The 10,330-nt window shown below is 34.7% G+C and overlaps 1 pseudogene; it reads right to left on the reverse strand.

Moving 5' to 3' along the window:
- Window positions 1-6,190: 6,190 nt before the first annotated feature.
- The window catches only part of LOC104855550, an 18,205-nt pseudogene continuing 14,065 nt past the window's right edge, over window positions 6,191-10,330 (reverse strand).

The raw sequence follows: 10,330 nt of genomic DNA on the forward strand, positions 1-10,330 counted from the left end.
TTGTGATTCTGATGGGTTTTTTTTGCATGTGATTTGTTTCTTTTCTGTTACTGCTTGTAGTATTTTATTTTTCTGTTGGGTTTCTGGGATCTTGATTATTATATGTCTAGGTGTAGTTTTTTTTTTTATCATGGCTAGTTGGTGTCCTATACACTTCGCTTATCTGTATGTCCAATTCTTCCCTTCTGTTTGGGAAGTTTTCTGTCCTTAATTCTTTGAACAGCTTTTTAAATGCATTTGCATTTTCTCCGGGTACTTCATGGATTCCTATCATTCTTATGTTATTCTTCTTTGCATCATCTAGAAGTTGTTGGGTTGATTTCTCATGCTCCCTTACTGTTTTTAAGAGATCTCTCTTTTCATGGTCACTGTCTGCTATCATATCTTCTATATCTGAGATTCTATCTTCTCAATCTTTTATTCTGTTGTGTATGCTTTCAATAGAGTTTTCAATCTCCTGGATATCTGTTTGAATCTGTTTAATGAATTCCGTTTCTTTCCTATGTTGGTTTTTCATTGTTTTCATATCTTTCTTATTCTGGGCCTTCATGGTTTCTATTTTGTTCCTAAGCTCATCTATTTTTTTGTCAGTTTCTCTTCTGGAGTCTCGAATCATGTCGTTCATTTTGCTCACCATCTCTATGGCTATCTGGGAAATAATTTCTGATTTGAATTTTTCTAGAGCTTGATTGATCAGTTTTTTTACTTCCTGTGCTGTGAGTTCTAATAAGCCCATACGTTCTAAAGCTTGGTTCTGTTGTAGTATTTCATTGTTGATTTTTTGCCTAGATGATCTGTCTATTTGTGATAGTGGGGTATTGAAATCCCCTACTACAATTGTATTAGTGGTTATTTGGTTTTTCATGTTACTTAATATTTGTTTTATATAGTTGGGGCATTTATATTTGGTGCATATATGTTTATGATTGTCATTTCTTCCTCTTGGATTGTTTCCTTTACAAGGATGTAGTGGCCTTCTTTGTCTCTCTTAATCAGTTTTGGTTTGAAGTTTGCTTTGTCTGACAATAAGATTGCTACCTCTGCTTTTTTCTGTGCCCCTGTTTCATGAAGAATTGTTTTCCATCATTTTGCTTTCTGTCTATGGGCTTCTTTTTGCACTAGGTGTGTTTCTTGTATACAACATATTGTTCAATTTCATTTCTTAATCCATTCTGCCAATCTATTTCTCTTGATTGTTGAATTGAGGCCATTGACATTGATGGTTATAACTGATATGTACTGACTTATTATTATCATGTTATTGTCCTTTTGTTGACTCTTTTTATTTTTTGTCCTCTCCTTGTAGTTTCTTGCCTTTTAGTTTCTATTTGATTTGCTCTGTTGTGCCTCTTGGTGTTGTGATTTTTGTTGTCTTTTTCTAGGATATTGCTTAAAATTCTTTGCAGTACTGGTTTAGTATTCATGAAGTTTCTCAAGTGTTCTTTGTCATGGATGTATCTTATTTCTCTGTCCATTTTGAAGGAGAGTTTTGCAGGATACATCAGTCTTGGTTGTAGGTTGTTTTCTTTTAGGGCTTGAAATACCTCACTCCAGGCTCTCCTTGACCTGAGGGTTTATGTTGAAGTGATTCTGATGGGCTTTCCTTTGCATGTGATTTGTTTCTTTTCTGTTACTGCTTGTAGTATTTTGTTCTTCTGTTGGGTTTCTGGGATCTTCATTTTTATATATCTAAGTGTAGATTTTTTTTTTATCGTGGCTAGTTGGTGTCCTATATGCCTTGCTTATCTGTATGTCTAGTTCTTCACCTCTGTTTGGGAAGTTTTGTGTCATTAATTCTTTGAGCAGCTTTTTTAAGTCATTTGCATATTCTCTTGGTACTTCATGGATACCCTTCAGTCTTATGTTATTCTTCTTTGCATCATCTAGGATGATGTTGTTGGATCAATTTCTCATGCTCCCTTATTGTTTTTAAGAGACCTCTCTTTTCATGGTCACTGTCTGCTATCCTATCTTCTATATCTGAGATTCTATCTTAGCAATCTTTTATTCTGTTGTGTACAATTTCAATAGAGTTTTTAATCTCCTGGATATCGTTTCAATCTGTTTAATGGATTCCATTTCTTTCCTATGTTGGGTGTTCATTGTTTCCATTTCTTTCTTATTCTGGGCCTTCATGGATTCTGTTATGCTCCTAAACTTATCTATTTTTTTTGGTCAGTTTCTGTTCTGGAGTCTCAAATCATATCTTTTATTTTGCTCACCATCTCTATGGTTATCTGGGAAATAATTTCTGATTAGAATTTTTCTATAGCTTGATGGATCAGTTTTTTACTTCCTGTGCTGTGAGTGCTGAGTGTCCTGGAGGTTCACTATCTGATTTTTCATCCTCCTTTGACCTACTGTTTGCCATTGGTGAACTGGAAGTCTGTTTTTGTGGCTTGCTTAAGTGTTTTCTCATCTTTATTTTTGCTGTTGGGTTGCCTTTGATTCAATCTTTGGTTCAATAAATCTTCCTGATATCTTTGTGTCCCAGTCTTTGATTCTCTAATGATTTATAGACAATCTCATTTTCATAATTGAGAAAAGAACTCATCAAATCAATCCCTATCCTTTATCACTATCGATACAATCAGGAACATAATAGGATCAATCACCACCCTTTAGAGCCCGCCATGCCTCTGCAGAGTGCATCCAAGGACTGGCTCAATTAGGGAATCTAATAGCCAGGGGGTGGGGCAACAGTGCTGGCACTGTGTTGGAGCCAATCACTGGCACCTGCTGGAAACAGTGTGGCTCCAGAGGAGGCCTGTAGTTCAGCAGAAGTGGCTCTGAGCCCTAGCTCTACTTTTAAATTGTTAGAAATCTCCAAGCTGTTTTCCATAGTGCCTATACTAATTTACATTCTTACTGACAGTGTTCAAATGTTCCTTTTTCACCTGGCATCTTCACCAGATCTTGATGATTTATTAATTAATTTATTTTTCTTACCAGGGATTGAACTCAGGACCTTGCGGTTGTGAGGCAGGTGGTGGCACCACTGAGCTAAATCCCTGACCCTGGATGCTGGATTATTGCCATTCTATCTGAAGTAAAATGGCATCTCAATGTAGTTTTGATTTGAATATATCTAATAGCTAGACTATTAGATTTTTTTTATATACTTTCTTGCCATTTGTACTTCTTTGAGAAGGGTCTGCTCAATTCATTTGCCCACCATTTAATTATTTAAGGGTCATTTTTTTATTTTTGGTTTTTGAGTTCTTTATATAAAGTATGATAAAAAACTGCAGTGAATAATTATAGAACAAATTTATTATCATAAAAGACACATTGTTGTTCCTCCTCCTCAAATAACTATCCTTTACTTTGAACATATTTCACCATTCCTGACATTTTATGAAGCAGTTCTGGAAGTCCTTTCTTATGAGTGTCTTTAGTAGCATAGTTGGAGCTGCTATTATGTACTGAATAGTTGCAAAACTTTATTCTTACATCACTTTGACATTGATGAAAAGCCAAAAGTCACACTGTGCAAGATCTGGTGAATAACGTGGGTGAAGACATACAAAAATATGTTTATGAGCCTGGTTTCAATTTGACAGCACTTGGTAGTAGCCTTCATTGTGTTTTTTATATAACATTTCATAAAGACACTTATGGAAGAGGACTTACAGGACTGCTTCAGAAAGTGGCAAGAGTGATGAGATAAATGTGTTCAAAGTGAAGGGAAGAATTTTGAGGGCAAATAATAGCAATGTGCTTTTTACTGTAACAAATTTTTAAAATGTGAATATTCATTGTATTTTTGATAACCCCTGGCATATTCTGAATATTAGACTTCTGTCAGAAGAATAGATGGCAAATGTGTTCTTTCATTTTTTAGGCTCAGTCTTCATTCTGTTGTGTCCTTTACTGTGAGGTGCTTGTTAATTTTACTTATTCTTAATTTGATCTGTTTACGTTGAATTAAGTGTTTTTGGAGAGGCCAGGAATGTTTCAAATAAGCAATAAAATGCATTCATAATTCTTAAATTATTACAAATGTATACTCTGGTCTCATTTAATACTGGCTATGTTGTTAAAACTAAGGTTGCAATATAATTTCTGTACCTTTGACAGTAATATGTAAGCAAACAAATTCTTTGGTTGATTAGTTTCTCACTTTAATTTGGAGAAATTTATTTTGCCGAGGTTGTAGAAACTGAAATTATCAATACATTTCTCAAAATAGTATTTAGATTCATAAATAAATGATAATTTGCATAGTAAGATGAAAAAGTACATTGGAATGATGTGTAAATGGTAACATTATTGTAGAAATTATTTAATTTAATCATGTAAATTTCTATCAATAACATTATAGATTTCAATCTAAAATTAAGATGATAGCAATATGACTTCACACATATATCTAAGCATAGAAATACAAAAGTTTAAGGTTAATATAAACTATTTAATATATAAAATGTTCTTCAATTGCCAATTATAACTTTTTCAAATGTCACATTAATCCTGCATACTTCCAGGATTGCAAATTTGAACAAAAATGAAAATAAACATACTATCCTATTGATGGCCATGTTTTGTTATGCCAGAATATGTTGAATTTATAAATCTTAGTAAGGTTGATAAAGCAACAAACAAATTTCCAAATCATTCTTGGTTTTAAAATAAACTTTCTGCCGGGTGTGATGGCACACACCTGTAATCCCAGCACTTGGGAGGCTGAGGCAGGAGGAAACAATAATGTCATACTTTATAGGTAAAGATATTCTTTCTAAACCTCCTAAACCTTATATCCATTATGAAAACTATTACATAACATGCTACTAGGGATGATAGCCATTGCATTTACATGATTATTATAGGCAATGCAGTTGTTCTGATCGAATAAGTGTGTGAAATGTAACTAATTCTATGAGTGAAAGAGGAGAGACTATTAGTCTCACTCCAATCAAATGAAACTTTTTACTCTAAACACAAAGAGTATTAGAAAAGAAATTCAAGGAAAAGTTTAGGTAAATACAATTGCAGTGTTCTTATATAAAGTCTATTACTTTGATTCTTCATTGATTCCCCATTATACATATAAAATGACCCAAAATCAATTTCTACCAGTTCTTCTCCATTTTGGTTATACATTAATCACTTTCTACTTCCATCTACTGCAATTTGGCACCTCAGAAATATTTGAGCTATAATTTCCCCTTTAAAAACACCTCAAATTTGGCACCAGATAAGATCACTTGGATTGTTTCACACTCAGTACCATCAAACTGTTCTAAATGAGCTGTGATTAGTCTATAACCTGTTTGTTTGTTTGTTTTATGGTCAGTGTGATAAAAGTGTTTTTTACACTTATAAATATTCACAGAAAACTATTAAAATTACTTTATGATATATAAAATGATATGAAGTATAAATTTCAGTTTCCATATACTAGTTTAATTAAAATTCAGGCAACATCATTCATTGCCAAAAACCTCTCAATGCTTTGTTACTGGAATACCAGAGACAAAGACCAGTAACAAAACTTATAATCAACAAAGCTTAAAATATTTACTACTCACTACTTTCAAAAATATGTGCAGGTTTTAATCTAGAAACACACAATCTCCATCATTTTGGCTACTTCCCTGATTGTGATTCTATGAATCTCAGATTGTTCGTCTTACACTACAGAGAATACAAACATTTTATGTGTGTTTACAATAATTTTATTAGCAGTTATTGAAATGTTCATTATGGACTAATGTAATGATCTTCCACTCATATAAACATCAATATTGCCTTAAAATAATAAATTCTTACTGAGCTCTGGATTCTCATAAACAATGAAGCAACCATGAATTATGAGAAAATATGAGGGATCTATGCGTATTTAATTTTTATTTTAGGTAAACAGATGTCAGCATCTGATTCTGCTGTATTTTATTGTTAGCAATTTTCCTTTGATAATTGCTATGATTTAGAGTTAACATGATGATGGAAATTTTAGTGCAGCTATAGCTAAATGTTTATTTCTCAACTATAGAACTTTCAAGATTTGGTATTTCATTCTGTAGAAACCATTGTTCCAATCATGACAGCATCATTTTCACTCACCATGATATTTTCTTAAAATAAATTCTTTTTTACATTAACAGAATAAAATAATTTTTCCATGAAAATCAAAAGAAGGTGCAAAACATGAAATTACTTCTCTATTTCCCAATTGTATCCAATTTTCTCACAGTGGACTGATCACCATTGGAATGAGGTGCTTCCTGAGAAATTTCTGAATCTCCTTCCAAGAATGTTCCTGTGCAGCTGCATGTGGGACAACTTCTCCTCCCCAGTGAATGGTTTACAACTCAATGGACATCTTTGAAGCATGGCACAGTGGAGAATAGGGAGGTTCTATGAGGTGGCCAGCCCCAGGGTAAGATAGCAGGGTCCAGTTGTTCTTCCCATTTCTCCTCATTTGTTCAGTGGCTCACGCAGCTTGTACTTTGGTGTTCATAGCCATATCTTCTTCTCCCACAATGAAGAAAAAATTTCCCTAGGCCCTTTCAATAGGAAGGAAATACTGTCTCACCTCAGCTTCATTTTTCCCAAAAACTTGATAAAATTCAGCAAATCCCGAGGCATTGGTGGATTTATACTCTATAGAGTTGTTTGCTGGCTGAATGATCTGACCACGGTATACATGTGGAATTTCCATAACAAAGTTAGGCCCATTAATAAGGACTGTGGCTATGATTTCTTTTAGGTGAATAGCTAGAGCCAGTCCAATCTCTGCTCCTTGGTTTACAGAGACTATCCCAAGACATGGGCCAAAGACCTGCAAATAAATAACAAGATGTTATTCTATATTTCAGTTAGAAAAATTCCAGAATCAGGTGATAAAAGAACTTCAATAAACAATGCAAAAAAAGCATATAGACCACGCTCATCTGCTCTTATATCTCATATGTATAATTGTGGAACATATGACATATATACAAAGAAATTACTCTTTCAAAAATATTAGTCCACTAAATAATTTGGATTCAGCATTGATTAATTCTTATTTTAAGATACTAACAAAATATATCATGTTATTAGTCACATTTCTGTTACTGCAACACAAAAACCAAAATCTGCAGCTAAAAGGAGAGATTTATTTAGATACTAGTTTTAATTCATAGTTATGTAGATGGATTTCTAGGCAGAAGTGGCATATGAAGGACATGATGAAGGAAAGATGTTCAATCACCAATGTCCTGGGAGCAGAGTGCAAAGAGAGGAGCTAGAAACAAGAATAAACTTTCCAGTTCAGTCCCCAGTAACTCAGCTCCAATTAGGCCCCACCTCCTAATAGCACATTCAGCTACTGAACTCATGAATAGATTAATCTACTTAGGCGTATAGCATCTCTATAATCCAATCGCCCTCCAAAAGGCCTATTTCAGAAAACATGAGCCTTTGGGTGATATTATAAATCTAAACCTTAACATTATGTCCATAGCCCTTGACAGACTCATGTCTATCACTTTATGTAGAATAAATTTAGTCATCCCTAGGAGTTACCAAGATTTAACAGTTTAAGCACTGCTGAAAACCCAACTCCAGAGTCTCTTCTAAGGCTAAAAGGAAACTTTTTGTTATATGACCCCTGATGGTGGTGGTGAGGTTAAGTACTCCCACCATACAATGGCATAGTGTAAACTTTCCCAATCCAAATACAAGAAATAGTGGGTTAAAAGGAATCTTGGTGCTATGCCATCACCACATGCAATCATCATAGTTTCTCTCTTTGCATAACTTTGCTCACTGCCTGCAGGTTTCCACATTCCTGTGATCTCCCACTTCCTGAAATTTCCACTGCACCACTGGCTTCATTCTGAAAGATTCATGTTTAGCCCTCTCAGAGGCACACTACTTTGTCTCTGGCACTTCTGAAATCTGATTAGAAGCCTCCCTTGCCACACAATTCATGCGTTTTTCATGCCTATAAATCCAGCACCATATGAATGATGATTCCAAGGCCTGCCACTCATTTAAACAGTGGGCAGCCCCTCTTAGGTCATGGCTTTAGAGGTCTCTGAGTGCTATATTCAGAGTTTCTCTATGTGGATTAGCACTGAGGAATGGATCCTAGATAACCAATTCCCTAGGTGTCCCTTCTCTAGCAGAGGGTACAGGGCATCTCTCCCCAAATGAATGCTTTACAAATCTGTCCCCTTGACCCTTTGAAGGATCAGACACTTGAGATGATATCTAACATTTTATTATCCTAATGTAAAGAGCTTGGCTTCTTTATAACACTAATCTTTACAACACTGTGTTCTCTTTTGCCTCAATTTTGTAGGTATTCTTTTGAGATGAAACTGCAAACTTATAACAGTTGTTTTCTCTCGTAATTTTTACTGTAGATATGACTAAACACAGCCAGCAAGACGTATGCCACAATACATTACACACAATAGTGTGCAATGTGAATACTGAATATTGTGCAATGTGACTGTGAATGAAATGTGAATATTGAAATTTCCTATGGCAGATTACTTAGTCCACTGTTTTTAATCTTGGTCTCCTAAAAATTCTCAGGAAACAGGCAAATAAAAACACATTTTCTGCTAATGCATAGCTCACGTGACCTCTATTCTAACTGCCAATGGAATCCTTGTTTTCAACTGAAGTATCCTAAGCTTGGTCTTTACTATGTTTCTATTATCATTCTGGTCTTCTGAACCTTAACTAGAATCTTCCATACACCTCATCTTACAACCTTCTATAGTATCTCTAACCTGTTTTGTGAAACTTTTTCATATTCCTCCCATAAACCAGTGCCAAAGACTTCTAAACCATATGGTAAGGTAGAGTAGCAGAAATTACACTAATTCTCTGTTACTGATGTGTTGTTATTCACTGTTTTACCACTGGACACAATTGCTGACACCTACAATTTAAAGGAAGAGAGGTTTAGGTCTCAGTCCACAGTTATCTGATGATTCCAAGGCAGAAATGGCATGCTTAAGAGGCATAAAGGAGGAACGATGTTCAGCCCACAACATCCTGGAATAAGAGAGCAAAGGGTGGAGCTAGCAATAAAAATAACCTTTCCTGGTCAACTTCCAGTGATCCACCTCCAACCAGGCCCCACCCCCTACGAAAACATTTCTCTACTGAACTCCAGAATGGATGAATGCACTGATGAGTATGATGCATCTATAACCTAGTCACACTACAAAAGACTCACCTCTAAAAACATGAGGAGACATTCTAGATCTAAACTACCATATCACCAATGTAGTAAGGAAATTAAGTAACATTCATGTACTATTGTGAATAATATGAATCTAGATATAATAGATCAGTTCACTCTATTATTTCAGTTCTGACCCCTTTAGATGGCCAAATGAATGGACATCCTGTAGGACGAGATTGAGAATGGAGGTAAAAGCAGTACAGACTTGGGTAAATAGTCCTAATCTTGTTTTGGTTTCAAAAGAAGGCTTAGCTCAGCTTTCTTTTCATTTCCAGTCATCAAATAAACATTTTAGATTATCCATCTTGTCCTAGACACTGTAAAACTCAAGAAGGTACATCATAATTTCTTGTTACCAAGAAATTCCCTTCCAGGTTACAAGACAGGATAAACCAACCACAAAATCTAGAAGATTAAAATATTATCAATTCTATGATAGAAGTATGCATGAGGACATGTTTGCCAACCCAAAGTACAAAGAAAAAATGCAGTATCAAAGAAAAAGTCTAAGAACTATGAAATGACTCTTTATATAAAAGAGGAAGTTCACTGGGCTGGGGATTTAGCTCAGTGGAATCAGCACCTGCCTCACAAGCACAAATCCTGAGTTTGTTCGGTGATGCCAAAAGGTAAATAAAATTAAATTAAAAAGGAAGTTCACAAAGAGGAATAGTATGCTATTCTTACTGTTGTAGATACTAGTAGCTGTCTATATAATAGCCATTTACTAAAATTTCAAACCAAAAATGACCTTGATTTTGTGAGGCTATTGCCCTTTGCTACATACTTTTGGTCTCTGTTTTAAGACTAGTAGACTCTACCAGAGATAAGATAGAAGAAATAAAGATAGATAGAAAAAATATTAAAAATCATAATTTTAAATTATAATTTTAAGGAAAAATTGCAGCTTTGAGATACAAATGTTACTCAAACATTTTCATCTTTCAGAAAAAAGATTCCAAAAAAATCTCAGGTTAAATCACAGTAGTTCCATGAAATGGACTCTGGGTCCATGCTTTCCTCCTGTACTTTGTGCTTCTTCTAGACTTCTGTCTTCAAGAAAGCACACTATTAAAAAGTTGCATATATCAATTTCAAACACATGTATGTAGTATGTACTCTAACAGCCATGCCAAT

The sequence above is a fragment of the Fukomys damarensis genome, unplaced genomic scaffold (genome assembly GCF_012274545.1).
Source record: "Fukomys damarensis isolate Sample0158 unplaced genomic scaffold, DMR_v1.0_HiC HiC_scaffold_36, whole genome shotgun sequence".
NCBI classification, from domain to species: Eukaryota; Metazoa; Chordata; class Mammalia; order Rodentia; family Bathyergidae; genus Fukomys; species Fukomys damarensis.